Genomic DNA, 21,422 nt, shown 5'->3' with positions numbered 1-21,422 from the left:
TAGTTCCTACACCATCTACTGAAGTCTGTTGATGCTATAACATGGCTCTAGCAGCTCTAGACTATGCAGAGAAGACGGCTTCACACAACATAGAAACTGGTCTGGTTCTGGTATGCCAGAAGGGTTCACTTCTTTACCATCTTTTCTTCCACCTCTCCCTTCTTTTCTCTCTCTTTGTTCTCTGCTTTCTCTTTCAGCTTTGCCTCAGGACCTGGATCCCTGGGTCTAGTTATTTTGTAGGCTGCTGCACCCTAGTCAATGACCCCTCAAATCCCCCCATAAACATACACCAAGTGTTCCCTCCACATTTACCATTTCCTGAGTCAAATCTCTATTCTGAAGACAAATCAACTCTAGGAATATGGAAGTGGACTTATTCTCACTTTACTCAAATGTTATACTTTGAAGGTCAAAGGGATTCACTAGCCCTTTGCTGTGTAAGAATGTTAGCTTGTTATAGATATAGTCACATAAGTCATAATAAAGGGTTATTTCTGAATGAAATGGTACAACATGTAGAAGGAGAGTTGATGGCAGACAGGCCCTTAGATGACAAATATAAAAATGTTGCTTTGTTGCTCATCACACCCCTCAACACATATTTTCTAGCAAACCTCTTCAGATAAAAGAAACTCTTTAGAAGCTGCTGGCTTGGTGAAGCTGGTGAGTTATCTGATTTTTTAAAAATAATAACTTGACCTGAGTAGAATTAGATCAGACATGCAGGCTAGTTCATCAGCTTCTCCTCTGGAGGCTGTTCAAGTGGCCAGATAGTTCAGATACTGCAGTCACAGCCCTTCCTTCATAATAGTATCATGTAGTTCTCTTTGACAGACTCCTTATATTCACCCCTCAGGTCTCGGCAGAACTTCTGTGGACTGTCAATTATGCTCTTCTAGCTTTCCCATAGACATGTGAAATGTTACAAAGGTTAGAGGAGCATATGACTCCAGAACAATGCACGACTCCAGACTGACTTTGTAAGGCCTATAGACTCCATGCTTCATCTGATTGTGTGAAGATGCAAACGTGGCAGACATGGGTGATGAAGCTAGCAGGTAAGCAGAAGCAGATATCATGTCATAAACACAGAAGTCCACTTCATTATCATGCTTGCTCTCAGGTCATTGGTTCTGCTATGGGTACTAAGTAATATGCTTAATACATCTACTCCAGGCTGAGTCCGCAAATGTGCAGGGCTCCTATTAAGCTGCAGTTCTAGGCCTTCCATGTGGGAACCCACCCAGGGAACTGTATACGTTCCACTCATCCACTTGGTTGACACTTAGAACAAGAAAATTAACTCTGATTGTGAACCTACTATATACCAGGCACTACACTCTTTCCATATGCCATTAGGGAAACTCAACACAATTAACTAGTATCATCGCTGTAGAGATAAGATATAGGATGTGACTAAAGTAACACAGCTGGTAAGTAACAGGGCTGAGATGCCAACTCTCTCTGACTCCAAAGACTGAAGTTGTGTGCTTTATCTGCTTTGAAATACATTTAGCTGTTCTCTTAACTGCTCTGTGGGCACAAACGTCTAACTCTTGAGTCAATAACTGAACAAGACTTTAGAGAAATCAACAAGTAGTCAGAAGGCCCTAGATCCAGTGTTGATTTTTTAAACCAACTTTGCAAATCTCATTACACTAACCTGTGGGTGCAACTTCCCTCAGCCACTCTGGAATGCGATTAGCTCTCAATTAGTATGAACAATTAGAATTATCTTTGGTAGATCATTAAAAAATTCAACAAGATAGATGTATCTTATTCTATTACATAATATGTTGCAAGTAAAAAAATGACACATTCTTATATTATTCTAAAGGTTATATTGTTAAAAATTGATATAACAACTCTGAAGTACTGATTTTGTTTGTCAAGGACGTGGAAGGACATTTTATATAACATACTACAACTAAGAAATCAACCTGAAAACTTAATTCTGTTCTTTTACTCCTTGTCTAACAGACTAGAAAATGTACCCCCTGAATAATTGAGAGCTGACTATGAATATCTGTACCATTGTTCATCTCCTAGAAGTATGGTGAATTATAATGGGACAAGTTATAAAAAGCACATTGAACTAAATAAGAAATTGGTTCCATTGTTTCTTTTTCTCTTATTAACAATTGAGTCCATGAATTGAAATGTGTTAATGTAAATATATATGTAATAGAGTCACATCTTAATCCACCAGTTATAACATCAAACAGAGATCAGAGACATAACATTTAGAAACAAAAAATACCATATTCCATCCTCTAAGTATTTAAGAGTAACTCTTGCTCAGTTATCTACTAATATGGCACAAAACTATCCAGAAATTGAACAATGCCTTTAAAATTGTTTTAATAGAGTCAGTCTTTTTTTAAATTGGCTCACAGTTTTTAGTAGGGTTATATTAAATTTTTGCATAATTGTATTGCAAATATGAACACATATATTCCTCACTGGGTTGTCTATTAAGCTTAAAGATGTATTTTTTTCCTAACGAAGTTGAAGATGTAATTATCTACCTCATATTCAAAAGAGTATCTCAATATTGCATGCTAATTTTTTAGTAGTAACCAATATTTCTATTATATAAAATGTGGCTCATTGCTGAACTATTAAATAAATGCTCTCATATTAGTTTTTACATTTACAAATATTTTACAATGGTATGAGATGACAACATTTTTCTTCCCCCAACATATTCAGTTGGAAAAAGCTTCATATACATACAACTTGAATCCAAACCTTGATTCTACCAGAGTGATCTAGGACACTTACTTAGCATTTCTGATCCCCTTCCATTCTCAGTAAATTGGTGAATACATACTATTTCAAAAAGCTGTTGAGGAGATCAAATGTGGTAACACAGTTAAAACACTTATTAAGTGCCTGGCATTTAGTAGGCACTTACTAAAGGTTATTTTCCTTTGCTTTTCCTGATTGGGCTTGCCCTTATATCTCTTTACATAGCAGGCTCTGCTGGCAGGCTCTGTAGACCACTGGAGTCTTGGCATTCTTTCTAGTTATTCCTCTTGTCTTTTATCCTCCACTGGTTCTATGAATATGAAATAAGCCTTAATCTTTTCTGATTTTTTTAATCTTCTCAATGATAAGAAACTGATTTTTATTAAGACTGTATTTTATGTGCCATTTTCCAATAATGTGTGAAGTTAACATTTTCTACTTCTATCGTCAATAGATTTGTGATCCATTCAAGTCCATTTATTTGACTTAGCCTCACAGATACTTCCTCAATCTTCCCTTCCACCAAGTTAGCCAGGATTGATAGCATCTCCTGTGCATGGGGCTGCCTTGGCAGTCTCTGATCACTGAACTTTCTCAGGAAGTACTCTATCTTTTTGACCAGAAGGATTTTTTTTTAAATTTTTTATTATTATACTTTAAGTTCTAGGGTACATGTGCATAACGTGCAGGATTGTTACATATGTATACTTGTGCCATGTTGGTGTGCTGCACCCATCAACTCGTCAGCACCCATCAACTCGTCATTTACATCAGGTATAACTCCCAATGCAATCCCTCCCCCCTCCCCCCTCCCCATGATAGGCCCTGGTGTGTGATGTTCCCCTTCCCGAGTCCAGGTGATCTCATTGTTCAGTTCCCACCTATGAGTGAGAACATGCGGTGTTTGGTTTTCTGTTCTTGCGATAGTTTGCTGAGAATGATGGTTTCCAGCTGCATCCATGTCCCTAGAAAGGACACAAACTCATCCTTTTTTATGGCTGCATAGTATTCCATGGTGTATATGTGCCACATTTTCTTAATCCAGTCTGTCACTGATCTCACACCAGCTAGAATGGCAATCATTAAAAAGTCAGGAAACAGCAGGTACTGGAGAGGATGTGGAGAAATAGGAACACTTTTACACTGTTGGTGGGATTGTAAACTAGTTCAACCATTATGGAAAACAGTATGGCGATTCCGCAAGGATCTAGAACTAGAAGTACCGTATGACCCAGCCATCCCATTACTGGGTATATACCCAAAGGATTATAAATCATGCTGCTATAAAGACACATGTACACGTATGTTTATTGCGGCACTATTCACAATAGCAAAGACTTGGAATCAACCCAAGTGTCCATCAGAAGGATTTTTATATTAAGGTGAGTAGTCTAACTGGAATAAATCACTCTTTACTCACTTTTGAGGAAGCATATTTTGGAGGGGTTTTTTGGTCTTTACTTTTTTAAGTTTTTCAGATATTCTGCTTTATACACAAGAATACGTATTTCCCAGATTCTCTACTTAAGTAGGAGAAAAAAGAATGTGAGCAACATATTGTAATAATTAGGAATCTGTGTGTTGTCTACTGCCTAGCTTGTTATAAGGCTTAGGATACCACAACTAAATAGTTCTCATTTTTTAATTCCTTCTTCAGCATTCATTCATGATTATTGACCCTTACCTCTTATGCTTAAGAAAGAGTATGCCAGCTGGCCAGGCGGGGTGGTTCATTCCTCTAATCCCAACACTTTGGGAGGTCGAGGCCGGCGGATCACTTGAGGTCAGGAGTTCAAGACCAGCCTGGCCAACATGGCGAAGCCCCATCTCTACTAAAAAAAAAAAGAAAGAAAAAATATCTGGACATGGTGGGTGTCTGTAATCCCAGCTACTCAGGAGGCTGAGGCATGAGAATTGCTTGAACCTGGGAGGCAGAGGTTGCAGGGAGCTGAAATTGGGCCACCACACTCCAGCCTGGGCAACAAGAGTGAAACTCTGTCACACACACACACACACACACACACACACACACACACACACACACGCCAATAGGAAAATTGATTAAAGTCCCAAAAGCCATGGTCAATTCTACCAATGCTGACATCAGGGATTGGCCAACTATAACTCATAGGTCGATTCTAGCCCACTGACGGCTCTGTGAAAAAGTTTTATTGGAACACAACTATGCCCATTCATTTACAGATTGTATATAGCTACTTTTGTGCTACAGTGGCAGAACTGAGTAGGTGTGACTGAGAATGCAAAGACTTGAAAAGCCTAAAATATTTGTCATTTGAAATTTTAGGGAAAAAAATGTTTGCTGACCCGTAGTCTGCGAACTAAGATTGGTGAATGCTTCCTTTATAAGGTACCTGGAAATACAGAAGGCCTTTATCTGTTTTTGAATCCCCTTCTGGAAATAGTTGGAACTGTGGACTTCAAAGCTCTGGGGTGTGGTAGTGTTGACAGATCTGGGTGTATGAGCAAGTCACTCAGCCTCACCAAACAGTTTCACATAGTGAGCAATCAGTAAATATGATTTTTCTTCTTTTCTCTACAAGGAAGCTTTATGTTGAAAATATTAATGTGTAAACCCTGCTGATGAGGGAAATTAGGTGCTTAAGATGTTAGAGAAATATCTTTACCTAGACTCACATAAACCATTTTCATAAGGTTTAGTGCTAATGTATGAGAGTATTTAACCAGTCTTCAGACATTTCCTCAATATTTAGCTTTCTGATGTTGCCCCAGCTAAATTTGAAGTGTCAAGTTTTCTTTGCTGCTTCTACATCATCCATTGTTATCCTGAAATACTTGTTACCTTCTGTCTGTTTCTTGCTACCTTTATTGCATCTGTTTTCTAATACAATTTTCTTATAAAACAGACCTCCATTTACAAAATTAGAACACTGCCTCTTGAATTCATATTTCTTCACTAACTCTATCTTCATTTTGTCCTAAGGCAATGTAGATAAATGAAAAATAAATAAACTGTCACCAAAAATTTGAATTTCATGGTTTCCTTTCTCTAAAACAAATTGGCTTGAAAAATACTGAAATTGTCAGTTAATTCCTTAACTTAAACATATGTTTCTATGCCTTTAATTCTGAATTCAACTTGTAAAGTAGACTTCTCTGATGTATTTGGGTACAATATTTAACTTTGTAGATTCAAAGAGGTATATCTATCAATTTAACTGATTGATAAAATGTTGACTGAGATAATTTTCCTATATATGAATCCTAAAATTTAGAAAAAAGTAGGAGAACACAGTTTTTAAAGAAACCTATTTGTTTTTGTTTTTCCCTGGTAAAAAGATGAATGAACCAATAGATAGTGACTATCCTTATTTCACATACTAGATGAAGGGCACAGTCACGTTCCAGTGGAATTCTCTACCCCCGGGAATGCACCTGAGCCATTTTTAATCTCTTTGATAAATGCTGCTGCAGTTCAAGTTTCAGAATCAATTGGGAAAAAAATTTGAAGTGGGACTTCTCCTGAAGCAGTGGCAGGTCTGTTCTAGACAGGCATACATAGTAAATCAGAGTTTTCACATTTCATTGCCTGAAACTAACTCAAACTGTCCATATGTGGCCAGGTGTAAATCGTGCAGTTAAGATAGAGGATAGCAAACAACCTGAGCTTCAGTATTAGATACTGGAAAATAATTTGAAGATCAGGCTCTTTGGGAAATAATCAATTGAGAAAAATCAAAGTTAACGCCACTATTAGGAAAGTTATAATGCCAAGTATACAAATTATAATATTAAAATGGAACCAAATAATTAGGTTGCATGAAAAATAATAATAATTATTAGAATGAATCTCTTTTAATGTATTAATTTGATTAAAAGAGTTACTGAGTATGTGAGTTACAAAGGCTTACATTTAGAGATAAAAATAATAAATATCATTTATGTGAACATAAAATAATCTAAATATCTACTGGTATCTGTAGGTCGTATTTTATTGCCACTGATTTTTAATAGACAGAAAATTTCTATTGGTACTAGCAATACAGAGGTCTCTGCAACCTAGTGCAGGATCCCTATTTATGCTCTTTCTTAAGGGAAGGCTTGTGAGTCCACCTGAGGGTAAGGACACACATATTTCTTTTCTCTCACCTAGATAGTGCTGAATATTTTCAAACTAAAGGACACATTTAGAGCTATAATGGGCCTTAGAATTCATCAGTTCAAGCTTTTTACTTTAGAGATGAAGAAACTGAGGCTGAATAATGATTTTAATAATTTACTGAGGAGGCAGCATATCTTCTGAAAAACTTGGGGATTGAATTCAGAGAGCTACGAGTTTGACTCCTACTCTACAAACTCCATTTGATTAATCTCCCTGGGCCTCAGTTTCTTCCTTTATATGTGGAAAAATAATATGAAATGTTCTCTCTCTCTCTCTTTTTTTCTGAGAGAGCTTTTCATTAATTTTAGCTCTGGACTCACCTCTTCACAATTTAAACCTTGGAACCTCCATTTGTCCTGGAGTTAGTTATCATATTAGACCAAGGTACAGATTCTTAGCTTTTCAGCTCAACAGGTAAGGTCTAAGAACAAGACTGAAAAAAATTAAAAGTGGAACTAGTTGGAGAATAAGTTGTTTCCTGGTTCTTCTCTAGTACTTCCCCTTGTATCCTGCCCATTTGATAAAGACCATATGATCTGAGGAGCGAAAAGAGAATTGGGGAGTAAGGAGTCCAGCAAGGAAGTTGGCCTACCTCTTCTCTCTGCCATCTTGTTATTTTAGGAGGACTTCTTCTGTCCTCTCTGAACTGAAGTGGGTAACAAACTTGCTGGTGTTCCTCTAGCCTTAATAGTGATAGAACAGAGATAGAGTAGGAATGTTAGGGGCAGAGTCAATGCTCACCAACAGCCCCAGGTCTCCCATGGCCAATATAATGAACGAGAGAACAACTAAATATTTCTTTGCCTTTCAAAAAGGATCGAAGGCCTGAAGAAGGGCTGTGCATAGGCCAGCACAACCAATGGAGACTAGAGATCAAAATGAGGAAGGACTACCTGAGCTATCTCCTGGCACGATGTCCCAAGGTCAGGCAGGAGACCTGACACCTCTGTAGATGTAGCAGAGTTAGAAGCTAAAGACCAAAATAATTAAAATCCCATCAGTTGATTGTTCTATATCTCTGTGCAGTCCAGTAGAAACAAGGTCACTCATGTACTCTTTGCCAATGCTTAGTGATATTTCTTAAACACCCTTTCACATCTTAGGTGAATATCAGAGCTAGTGGCTTGCAATGGGCAGGAGAACAAATTTAAATGCATGGAAAGTTACAGAATTTCACTACGCTTACCTGAAAAAGGACTAGCTTATGTTTACTTTATGTGACTGATTAAGAACTTTGAATCAGAAATTAGACTGATCAATAAAAAATAAAGTTACCTGTAATCTCAGCACTTTGGGAGGCTGAGATGGGCAGATCACCTGAGGTAGGAGTTCAAGACAAGACTGGCCAACATGATGAAACCCCTTCTCTACTAAAAATACAAAAAGTAGCTGCATAGTGGCAGGAGCCTGTAATCCCAGATACTCAGGAGGCTGAGGCAGGAGAATCACTTGAACCTGGGAGGTGGAGGTTGTAGTGAGCCAAGATCGCACCACTGCACTCCAGCCTGAGCAGCAGAGTGAGACTCTGTCAAAAAAAAAAAAAAAAAAAAAAAACAAACAAACCCAAAAACACAGAGTTTTGCCTATGTGAGTACTTGAGTGTAAAATAGTTACCTGTATTAATTTCCCAGTACTGTTGCAAATAAATTATCACAATTTAGTGGCTTAAAAACAATATAAATACATTATTTTATAGTTCTGAAGATCAGAAGTACAAAATGGGTCACATGGGCTAAAATCAAGATGCTGCTTCAAGATGAAGCTGAATATCTTCTTCCCAGCCACTGGTTGCCAGAAATTCGTTGACTATGAACATAAACTTCATGGGTTTTCTTAGAAGTATATGGCCACAGGCATTGCTGCTGATGCTCTGGATAAAGAATGAAAGGGTTATGTTGTCCAAATCAGTGGTGGGAACGACAAACAAGATTTCCCCATGAAGCCGGGTATCCTGACCCGTGGCCATATCTGCCTGTGACTAAGGGGTATTCCTGTTTTAGACCAAAGAGAGCTGAAGAAAGAAAATGCAAATCTGTTTATGGTTGCATTATGGATACCAATCTGAGCATTCTTAACATCGTTTTTATAAATAAAATAAAAAGAAAGAGAGGGAAGGATGTTCCTGGACTGACTGATACTACAGTGCCTCATTGCCTGAGGCCCCAAAGAGCTAGAAGAGTCTGAAAACTTTTCAGTCTGTCTGAAAAAGATGATGTCTGCCAATATGTTGTAAAAATAAAAATAAATTTTAAAAGCCCTTAGAAAAAAGAAGGTAAGAAACCTGGAGCCAAAGCACCCGAGATTTTTACTAGATGTCCTGAAGCATAAATGCTGGCATATTTCTCTGAAGGAACAGCTTACTAAGAAAAGTAAGGAAGAGGTTGTAGAATATGCTAAACTTTTGGTCAAGTAAATGAAAGAGGCTAAAAACAAAAACAAAACCAAAGCAAAACAAAAACCCACCAGGAACAGACTGTCCTCTCTGTGAGCTTCTACTTGTCTGAGTCTAGTCAAAAGCAAGTTTTTTTTAGTAACAAATAAATAGATCAGATTCCTTCACAAAATTATTAAATTAAATTAAATCAAGGTGTTGGCCGGCTGCATACTTTCTGAGGTTCCAGGAAAGAATAGGTTTCCAGAGATTCCTGCATTTCTTGGCAGAATACGCCTTTCTCCATCTTCAGAGACAGCAGTGTAACGACTTCAAAGCTCTGTCTCTGATCTTGTCCCTGCCTTTTCCATCTTTCCATGCACCCTTGACATTATGTTGGGTCCACCTGGATAATGCAGGATAATCTCCTCAGGATCCTTAATCTAATCACACCTGCAAAGTCCCCTTTGCCATGTAAGGTGACATCTTCACAGTTCCTGGTAATTAATTAAGATGAGGACATTTTGAGGAGCCATTGTTCTGCCTACCCAATATGTGTTTTTCTGTGTGTGTGTGTATGAGGGAGAGAGAAAAAAATAGTGTGTATCACAAACAAGTGGTCAATTTAAATATTCAAGCTTCTATCCTCCAGATTAGCAGCTGGTTATTAAAACCGTTTATTAAACCATAAGAATCCTGATTGCTTTCAAAGAAGCCTACTTTGGCTAGAAACATGAATGTAGAATAGCTTCGTTTGATCAAATATAAGAATTGGAGTATTATTCCTGAGAAAAATTTTGTTAGATCTTTATAGCAACTAAATCTTTTTTAAACACAAAATGAAAAACCAAGATTCACCATCTCATTAAAAAGAAATGCTTCTTCCTCTTCAGACTGACAGTTTCCTTCACTGCCTGGTCCTAGCCTGTTTACCTAACCTTCCTAATCCGTACCTTTCTTTCATTTCTCCAGTTCAATGCAACATTTAACTTTATTAACTCACATGCCATTCTCCGAAAAACATCTCTTTTGGTTTTGTTTATGCCCTGCACTCCACTTGCAAGGAACATTAAAAGCTCTTAAAACTTAGCCATAAAACCGTATCCTCATCCTCATCTTTTAAGACTATGGCAAGTGTTATGTCTCCCATGACAGTTTCTAAGTTGTATTATACCACAGGTTGAATTAATTTCTCCTTCCCCAGTTCACTCTCTGCAGTTTTTGTGCCCCTACTTTGGAATTTTTCTTCATATACCTTGATTCTGTGTATCACTTCCTTCTAAAGTTGTGAGACTTGGGAAGCTAGAAATACAGATTCAATCATCATGATATCCCTTACTGTGGGAGTGGATGATGTGAATAATTAAGACACATATTAGGTGCTCAATATTTCTTAAATTTAGATGGAAGAGGATGATCTTAGGTTACAAAAAGGAAGTCAGAAGAAATGCAAATTTCCTTGAAAATTTAAAGTCGATACATTTTAATGAACAGAGTATGTAAATATGATAGTTCTCTTACTTATACAGAAAGTATTGGAGAGAAGGATTTTCAACAGAAGTCACCTCTTTTCCAGTCCTTCAGTTCTCAAGAAGTGGAGTAAATGCTATCTTTATATGCTGGGAGATCCCAAATAAATAACTAAAACACCACTATTGTTCTGATGAAGATTTTTACTCCATGCTTCAAAAATTCATTTATATTGTTTCTCGAGTCACTATGCTCACAGTTTTGTATTGAAAGATGCAATTTAAAAGGAAACCAAAATACAAATAAACCAATAAGCCTACAATCAGCGTGTAACAGGAGACAGATTAAAAAAGAATTTGGGTTAGAGCTCCTGCTGGTATATATGTGCACAAAAGAGGAAAAATACTTTGAACTAGAGGGCAGATAAACACAACAGTAGATATTAAAGGGGTGCATAAGCATGATATCAACCACCTCTGGTTGCTGGTGATTGTTGCCTAGCCTATTCAATGGGATTCTGTCTAATTCATGGGAAAAATTAGGCCCCTCACTCATCCCTGGAACAATAGTTAAACCTCTAAAAATATCAGAAATAAAACAGATAGTGAAGATTACCTTTTTGAGAGCATAATAAGTAAGATTTATGCCAGTTCCTGCAGATTAGCTTCTTGATTCTCTGTGTTGGAAAGAATCCTGGAGCCCCATACAGGGTCGGTAAAGAGATATACTATGGGAAAAGCTCATGTTTGGTAGGTTTATTAGTCTGTTCTCACACTGCTATAAAGAGATACCTGAGACAGGGTAATTTATAAAAAATTTAAAAAGAGATTTAATTTACTCACAGTTCTGCAGTCTGTAAAGGCTTCTGCTTCTGGGGAGGCCTCAGGAAACTTACAGTCACGGCTGAAGGGGAAAAGGAAGCCAGCACATCTTACACGGCAGAAGGAGGAGGAAGAGAGAGTGAAGGGGGAGGTGCTACACACTTCCAAACAACCAGATCTCCTGAGAACTCTATCACAAGACAGACTAGGGGATGGTGCTAAACCATTAGAAACCACCCCCATGATTAAAACACCTCCCACCAGGCCCTGTCTCCAACACCGAGGATCACAATTCAACAGGAAATTTTGGCAAGGACAGAGAGCCAAACCATATCAGTAGGAGTAACAGCACATAGGCCATCTATTTACTAGTAAGGATCTAGGAACCCGCAGATGGTCACATGGGTGTTTACGTTAAACTCAAGGCACTCATTTCTTAACTCTCACTTTGGATTTTTGATACCTACACTACGTTGAATCCAGGAACAACTAGGCAGTTCAATAGTAATTCATGATAGTGAGTCCTCAAAATATTCCAAATAATCTGTCAAGGGGTTTATATCTCTGCTTTCCAAACAGAAACTCTGGCCTAGAGTGTGCAACTACTTACATGGTGTGAGGTACTACCTCCAAATGTGGCCTCTATGCAAACATTCAACAGTTTTTCATAGCTCGTTCTGCATTTTTCAATGACGGATACCAATAACAGTTTAATTTTGGAGTTACAAGTTGTCATTTTAATATGTATTTTGATATACTCTCAAATTTTATTCCCCTAAATTGTTTCCAGTGATGTTATAAAATAATTCTTCTGTCCCACTCTATAAACCTCACTAAGCTATACCCAAGGCTGCCTCCTCACACCACCATAGACAACCCCAATGCACATAGCTATTAAAATAATTACAGTTAATAAGTTATTCCTTCATTACAAGGCATTTTATAGTCTTCATTTTCAAAGATTTCACTAAGTAAAAGGTTATCTAGATGGCTAATAAGTCTGAATCTCAGAGATGGCATATATAACCACAAATTAAAATATTTGGTTTCATATTTGTTATAGTAATGGCAAAAATTTACCCTAAAGAAAATAAGTAAATTATTATAAGACTAACAAGGTCTAGGACATATTAAATCTAAAAAGAAATCACTACTGGTTAGGAACTAACCCAGCGCATTGTTTTGTGAACTTAATATATGATATAATAAATACATCTTATAGTTTTGACAATGAGATTTTCAACTTAGGAATGGGAAAATAATTGATCAAACTTAGTCATGACTGCCATGACAAGAAGAGTTGTGAAAACACATTTTATGTAATCAGTTCATATATATTCTTTTTCTATTTCATTGGCACAGAGGGGAAAAAGCACTAATTAGTCATATTGTACTTTCTCAGGAGACAATATGTTGAGGTCAATGATTAATTACATTTGGGAAAAAATTGACAAACCCTTTGTTGCTTTCATGTTTATCAAATAATGGATATTGAAAAGACTGTATGTCAATGTCCATTTAAAACTACTAAATATCTAGGAAATGATTCTGTGTGAAAAGCATAAGTATAAGCTATTGATTTCCCTCAAAGACATAATGAATTAGGGTAAAATAGAAAAGTGAAGACAATAGAACATATATAATATTACAGCTAATTTTATTTGGACAACAAAATTGATAATGTACACTGAAACTCTAGATCTCCAAAGAATAGCTCCAAGATTCCATCTTATTGACTAGAGCTTTGTGGTATATGTTAGAGCAAGTCAATTGTATTCTTGGATATAAATGCATTGACTTAGGTATTATTCACCATTGTACCTAAAACTTTAAAGGAATATTTAGGAACTTTGTGGCACCCAAGGACCTATTTCTCTCTCACTCCAAGCTGCTCTGTTTGGGACAACAAAAAGTACCTCGAGCATGCTTAACATTAAAAAAATGACAATTTATTGTTAAAAGTCAATCAAACTGCTCATGTTAAAACTGAGCCTGGCACAGCTACATACCCCACACCCTATCCACATTTAAATGCTCAAATTGTCAATATGACATATCAAACTTACAGACTGTGATTCGACTTGAAAAGTAACCTCACCATCCAGAGGAACAAGGATGAGAAGACTGGTGGCAAGATCGGCCTAACCTGGCGGGAAAGAGGATTTTGTCACTGACATTACGTAAAACTGCTGGTACATGGTATTCTTGGAAAGCATTCTGATATGTTGTTAGTTTTATTATTGTTTTGTACTCTCTCATTGTTGCATACCCTGGTGGACTGCTCCCATTGCCACACTCCCGCCTCTTCAACCACTTAGCTTGCTCTTTTGTCATCTGTGTTCCACAAGCAGCATTCCTATTCTCAATACAGTTAGGTTACATAGCTATCTTAATTTTAACTACTAGGAGAAAGGTGGCTTGTACATAGCCACGAAGCATAAGGAAAGGAGAAAAGCTAATATAAAAATGTTGAGGTCACTGCTATGGCAACAGAGGCTCAATTCCATTGACCTGCTGAGAAGTATACAAAAGGCCTCCCAGAACTGCTCACCTTAATGGTAGGAGGTGCAACATTTATTCACCAGCTTCCATACTGATTTGTGGAACTTTGCCCCAGGACAGTCTAATGGATTTCTTTTGCTTTACTCTCTTTATTTTATTCAAATTTGATATTAGTTATCACAGTAGCAGTAATAGTTGTTTGCCATTTTTATTCATGTAGCTAGAACTTGACACAGGATAAGGTGGTGTTATGTAAGCCACCACTTATCAGTCATCACTTTGATTTGACAATATTCACAATGCACTACAGTTTTAGAGTGACTTCTCAAATGTATTTATATTTAATTTTTACAATGACACTATGTTTTTTTCTATCATTATTGTCATCATCATGCTCACTTTAGAGATGAGAACTCCTTGCCTAAAATCAACACAATTAATAATTTGTACAGCAATAACTGAAACTCATTTGTACTACATTATTTGTATTTTCTTCTTTCTACATTATTTATATATTTTTTTAAAAGAAATAAGTCACATATCTACCCATTTGACATTTTCACAATCTATAAGCATAGTAATTGGATTTTCAAAAATTTAATTTGATTTTATTTTTTTGAGGTGGAGTCTCACTCTGTCACCCAGGCTGGAGGGCAGTGGCACTATCTCGTCTCACGGCAACCTCCGCCTCCCGGGTTCAAGCAATTCTCCTGACTCAGCCCCCAAGTAGCTGGGATTACAGGTGCCCGCCACCACACCCAGCTAATTTTTGTATTTTTAGTAGAGACAGGGTTTCACCATGTTGGTCAGGCTGGTCTCAAACTCCTGACCTCAAATAATCCACCTGCTTTGGCCTCCTCAAATGCTGGATTACAGGAATGAGCCACTTGCTCCTGGCCGGGAATATATATATATATATAAAAAGAACCTGAAGAAACTAGGGTTGTGTGAGTTCTGGGCATTAACTGTAATAAAAATGGAGGCAGAGAACATTTACATCATGATAGGAGCTTCAGCTAGGGCTAAACCATTCACCTGATTTGATTCCCATGGTCTATATAGCCCTTTCAAGGGTAATGTGGTAGCCAGCCTTTAAAACAGGCCTCGAAGATTTTTGCATCCTGGTATTTAGTGCTTCCCTCTCACAGTGACTAGTCTGGTCCAGGTAATTAATAGAATATTGTGGAAAAAGCAGAGTATGACTCCTGAGGCAGGACTGTAGAAACACAGTGCCTTGCTGTCTATTAGATTACTGATCTGGAGCAAGTCACTGCCATGTGGTGAGGATACTCAACAAGCTCTGTGGCTAAGTTCTCATGGTAAGGAAATTACATCCTCAGCCAAGTTAGTGCTGGCCAACAACCAGCACTAACTTGGCTGGGAATGCAAGACAGCTTGGAAATAAATCCCTCAGGCTCATTGATGCCTTGAGATGACTGCAGCTTTATGAGAGATCCTGAACCAGAACCACCCAACAAAGCCAATTCTGGATTCCTGAACTACAGAAACGGTGTGGGACAATAAATGTTATTGTCCTTTTAAGCTGCTAAGTTTTTAGTTGATTTGTTATACAGCAATGGACAGCTAAAATAAGGCCAGAATCTGGAAATACTAGTTCTGCACTGGTTTTCATTACTTTGGGAGTACTCAACTGTACTGTGTTCTTAGAACTAACAAATAGAAGTAAGATTCATGATGAATTCTGTTTTCTAAGATGCACTCTGTGAAACTCTTTCAGGTGAAATTTCCTAATAAGGATGTACATTTAGTATTAAAAAATTAAATGAATTTTTCTTATAATTCATAATGAAACTGCTCTGTATAAATCCTAATCTATTCGATAACAAATAGCACAAGTTTCCAATAACCTATATTTCTTTGTCTCCCTTTGTCATCCCAGCTCAAACACAGCACTTCAATAACAGTTTGAGTGTCCCAGGCTTGCAGCTGACATAGTGTCAAGGTGACTGCCAGCTAATCAAAGTGATGAAATTTATCAATCTGAAATAATTCACCTGAAGATGTACAGCTATAGTACATATTACGAAATTATTGGGAAGGTGGAAATTATTATATATTGTGGAAGTGATTGATCTAAATGACAAAAATGCTAAGTAAGTTAATATATGAAGTATTTTAAGTTAAGCAATTTTAAGATGTTGAATGAGAAATAAATTGTCTGTAAAAATAAAAGTAAGGGAATCTATAAAGACATAAAATACAATTATACTATAATAATTTGGGGAAAGATTATTATACAAAATACTAATACCTAGTTTCTATGTGGTATTCTATGTATTGTGCTAAGTGCTTTACACACATTATCAGAATTAATTCTCAAACTTAATTCTTAAATTTTTCTCCTACTCCTGAAATGGCTACATCATCTGGTATATATATATACATCATCTGGGGTTAGTCATCTCTTGCTGGGAAAATTTAGGACAGGGAGGAGTTTAGGACTGGAGGATTAATACGCAGAAGAGAAGAGAAAGAAAAACAGCTCTCTCTCTAGAGAGAGAGGTCTTCTAAGTGGAAAAGCCTGGCTGGCCACAGATGCACTGGATTTTATAGTTCAGCTTGAGGAGTTGCTGTCTGATTTATGTAGAGCTCACAGATTGGTTCGATCTGATGTGATGTTTACATAGCACGAGGGAAAGCTGGTTGCCCCACCCTAATCTTATTATGCAAATGAATTCTCCTTGGCCACCATCATCTTGTCTGCCCCTTACTGTACAGGCGACTGGCAAATAAGGGATGGTGGATGCGCTATCTTGAACATGTCTAGTCCTTAGTTCCTGCTGACATTCACCCGTGCAAGCTTGCAGCTTGCTTGTGTATGTCTGCCGCTAGACTTTACAGTCAGCTCTTTGTTAGAAAATGATTTAGGACTGCTTTTCATTAAAAAGAAAAGACTTACCCAGGACTCTCATACCCGTACTATCTTCTTAACTCCTATATCATTCCACCTCTGGAGTGGTCACCCTAACTATTGTTAGGGGTTGTTGGGCAATGACTCTTTCTGGATACTTCCTGCTGAAAATGGGCATCATGCAGGGAACAGCAGCTAGGGCTCCTCTTGGGGTCAATTCAAGGGTCCTCAGAAAAAAGGTGTGTCCATGCCTGGTTCAGTCTGCAGCACCGTTTTAAGTTTCATTGCTTCTAGGTGAGAGGAAACTATTTGAGTTATAATATTGAGTAGACAAGGTTCAAACATTAATATAAAACATATGAGCAAGAGAGGACTTAATAATGGAGCTAATCAGTTCCACAAAGAAGACTGAAATTCGTTAAAGAGGAATTGTAGCCATCCAGGGTTGGAGTCTGCATTTTCTCTTAACCTGTTAACGATTTTAACTTGATCTTTAAGGACCTGTAGGTTTTCTTCTACTTGACTGGAGGTGTTGATCTGGAAGCAGCATGTTTCATTTAAGACTGAACAGGTACCCCCTACCTCAGCTGTAAGAACATCCAGGGCTCATCTATTCTGTGCTACTACTGAGGCTAAAGAGTCTATGGATTGTTGTTGTACTTCTATGGATCCTACTGTTGCCTTCCATCCTCAGTACATCATAATGAATATATTAAGTACTGACCTTTCAGAGAAATACCAGCCAACCTGAAGAGGCCTCTTATTATAGAATTTCCCATCCATGATCTTTCTAAGATGGGATTGTCATGTGCATGCCCTCCCCAGTTTTCTCTTTTGGTTAAATCTCCATATGATGGCATGGAAATGATAAATCTCTTTGTTTCGTGTATCTGAGATAGTGCATTTTCTAAAAAGGAACCTAGATTTGGGTTGTCCCTAGATGATGCATCCTTGTCAGTGGAATTTAAAAGTAATAAGTTGGGGACCACTGCTACCATAGTATAGGTTCCTTTCCAGTGCCTAGCGAGGATTAAGTGTAGCTAAGAGCCACAATGGAAATATAATCCTGTCCCTGAATGGATGGTTCTAAGTTGTGACCAGACAGATCTTTCTCATATCTTAGAAGCTTTTCCCCCTTACATATAATAGGAGCATCTTTGGGATGGGGATATCCATACTCAGAATAGTTATTCACAATGCCATTTAGAATCTTACATGCAAAATTAGAAGGGTCCACCTGACAAATGGAGTTTCAAAAAATGAACAACATAATATACCCTGGCCAGTGTCTCAGATGATCTTTGTGGAAAGGGCTGTTGGTCCAGAAGTCTCCAGTTTGCCCCAAAATTGGCATGCCATTACTATTAGCAAACATCATACAAGGGTCTGGAATTCCATGAGGGGACATGTTTGGAAAGGCCCATGCGTTATTCTTTACATTATAATCAAGGTGGTTACTTAGAGCATGCCATTCTCATTGGAACTTCCAACCAGATGGAGCGGCTAGACTCTGAAAGCCCCCCACAGGGTATCTCATCCTTTTAGGTCACCCTTATGGCACCTTCTTCCTCCAATCTTAGAGCTATCAGCAATTACAAGTGTGATGTTACAATATTTGAGATCGCTGAAGTATGGTTTTTCCCCACTGCTTTTAAAGCAGTGGTAGGCATTTGCCTTTACCCAGTCAACTTTTCCAGCCAGAGGATATGAAGCTTATATTTGGAGAGAGTGTTCCTTGGCACTAGGGGTGGAGTGTTTTCCTGAGAGGAGTTAGTTATTCAGTGAAAGTGTTCCTATACCATGTCCCATTTATGCCTCATAAATCTTTTAGGATTAAAGGTAAGTCTAACAAAGGAAATCCTAAGACTGTAAGTTCTGGGTCATCAGGAGGTTCCTTAGTGTTATTAAACTGAGAAAACCACTTGGGACAGACCAAGCAATTAGTCTTACTGTACGAATGAGCCATGGCTGATATAGTAGGAGCTAAAGGGTGTGATGTATCACTAAACCCAATAAAAAGTCCTAGAAAACTCAGTGATAGTAAACCTTTCATGTTCCCTTCTTGTTGGTAACTATTATCCCTGCAATTATGAGTCAAAAAGAACCTCCGACATTTGACGGCAAATCTTGAGAGAAAAAGTAGAGGATAAAAATGTAGAAAAAGTAGAATGATAGAGGTGGAATTGAGTAAGACAAGTGGCCCTTGCTCATTTACTTATCTGTTATGATTTTGAGCTTAAGGTCTCCTATTCCTTCACATTGGTATCCAGGACGTTCCTCTGGGCTGTCAGAGGTTGCTCTCTCAGCTTTCCAAGCTTTGACTTGAGTGTAATGTATCCAGGAATAGATACCTGTAACTTTTACTGCCAAGGGGGTTGAAAAGAGAAGGGCATAAGACCCTTCCCAGCTTGGGCTTAGGGAAGGAGAAAGAGAAGGGAGAGATTTTATCAATATCAAATCTCCTGGGTTAAATAAAAGGTGGTCCTACTTCTTGGGATTGGGCTTCTGCTAGTTGTGTTAAATCCTGTTGAAAGCGAGTCAGTCTACATGCTTAACCAATTCAGAGGTCTCTTAGTCTAATGAGAAATTGTTGGTGAGAAAAGGCCATCTGTACAGCATCTCAACAGGGCTTAGATCTAACTTTGAAGGGTGTTTTCTTATACATAGTAAAGCCATGGGAAGAAAAGTTACCCAAGGAGGGTGAGTTTCATGGGACAATGTCCTGAGATGTCTTTTGATGGTATCATTTGTCTTATCTCACTTTCCTGAGGACTGGGGTCTCCGAGTGCAATGGAGATGATATTGTATGTCTAGTGCCCTTGAGGCCCCCTGTGTGAGAGCTGCCTTAAGTGAGGGGAGTAATTTCATTAAGTAACACCTTTACTACCTCAGGAGACTTTTCTGTATGGCTTGGAAATGCTTCTACCCAGTTAATAAAAGTATCTACCCATACTAGGAGGTATTGGATGCCCTTCATCTTTGGCATGTGGGTAAAGTCTATCTGCCAGTCCTCCCCTGGATAACTTCCCATCCTTTGGGTTTGAGGAGGAAGAAGCCGTCTGTTCAGGGGATTATTTTTAAGACAGACTTCACAAGCATTAACAACCTATTTTACTATTTTTAGTGAGTTCTCTCTTGAAAACGATCTATGGACACATTAATAAGTTTTGTCCTTTCCCAAGTGAAAAGCTTGATGAGAGAATTTAAGGACTTTCCACTGGCGGATGCTGGCAAGTGAAGCTTGCCATGTTCTGACTACAGCCATCCTGAGGGCTGAAAAGTGTACCCTTGAGAAGTGGCCCATTCTATTTCTGCAGGGGAGTACTGAGGTTTGATTTCTCTTATGAAGCCTTCCCCAATTGGAGGTGCTTCAAATGTGTTGGTATCATGAGGCTTCCTTGTTGCTGACTTGGCCACCTAATCAGCTAGCTTGCTTCCTTCAGCTATTTCTGAATCTACTCCCTTCTGATGTCCCTTACAATGCATCACTGCTACCTCTCATGGAAGGAAAACTGAGGGTAATAACCTGTTAAATTCCTGAGGGTATTTTATAGCATATCCATTGGTGGTAGGAAAGTGCCTTTCCTTCCAAATGGCAGCACGAGCATGGAGAACCAAGAAAGCATACTTGGCATCATTGTAAATGTTAGCTACCTTTCCGTTGCTTAACTCAACTACTCTTGTAAGAGCTTCCAGTTCAGCTAGTTGAGCGCCTGTGCCTGGAGAGACAGACGCACTTTCAATACAATTATTCAGAGTGACTACTGCATATCCTGCCTTTAGACTCCTTGCTCTACAAAGGAGCTTCCATCTGTGAAGAGGGTCCAATCTGGATTTTTTAGAAAGGTTCCCTGAGATCTTCCCTGGCTGCTTAGGTCTGTACCACAACTTGTTCACAGTCATGTTCAGGTTCACCAGTTCCCTCAGGGAGAAAAGTGGGTGAGTTTAAGAACAAGTTTTTAACTGGATGGTGGAACCCTCTAAGAGTAGAGCTTGATACTCTACTCTTAAGGAGCCTGCTGTCTGTTAACCAAAGGCTTCCCTTAGAGGACTGTAATTCTGCCACATTATGTGGGGTACAAACAGTTAAGTCATTTCCCAGGGTTAATTTGGAGGCTTCTGGGACCGTTAAGGCACTGCAGCAATGGCTCAGAGGCATGCTGGCCAGAGTTTAGCCACCAAATTAAGTTCCTTACTCAACCCACTGGCTGTTGAGCTGGTCCTTGGGCCTGCATTAAAACTCCCAGGGCCATTCCCTTCCTTTCTGATACATACAGATTGAAGGCTCTTCCTATAGGAAGGCTGAGAGCTGTTGCCTTAAGTAGGGCCTGCTTTAGCTGCTTAAAGGCCTTTTGAGCTTCCGGTTCCCAGGCTAGGATATGAGTTTTAGCTGCTTGAGTTTCTCTTATGAGGTGATACAGAGGATGAGCTATCTCACTATACCTAGGTTTCCATAGCCTGCAAAATCCTGAAATGCCCCCAAATCCTTAGTTG

The sequence above is a fragment of the Macaca fascicularis genome, chromosome 4, assembly GCF_037993035.2.
Source record: "Macaca fascicularis isolate 582-1 chromosome 4, T2T-MFA8v1.1".
Lineage (NCBI taxonomy): Eukaryota > Metazoa > Chordata > Mammalia > Primates > Cercopithecidae > Macaca > Macaca fascicularis.
Note: the sequence above shows the minus strand (reverse complement) of the source record.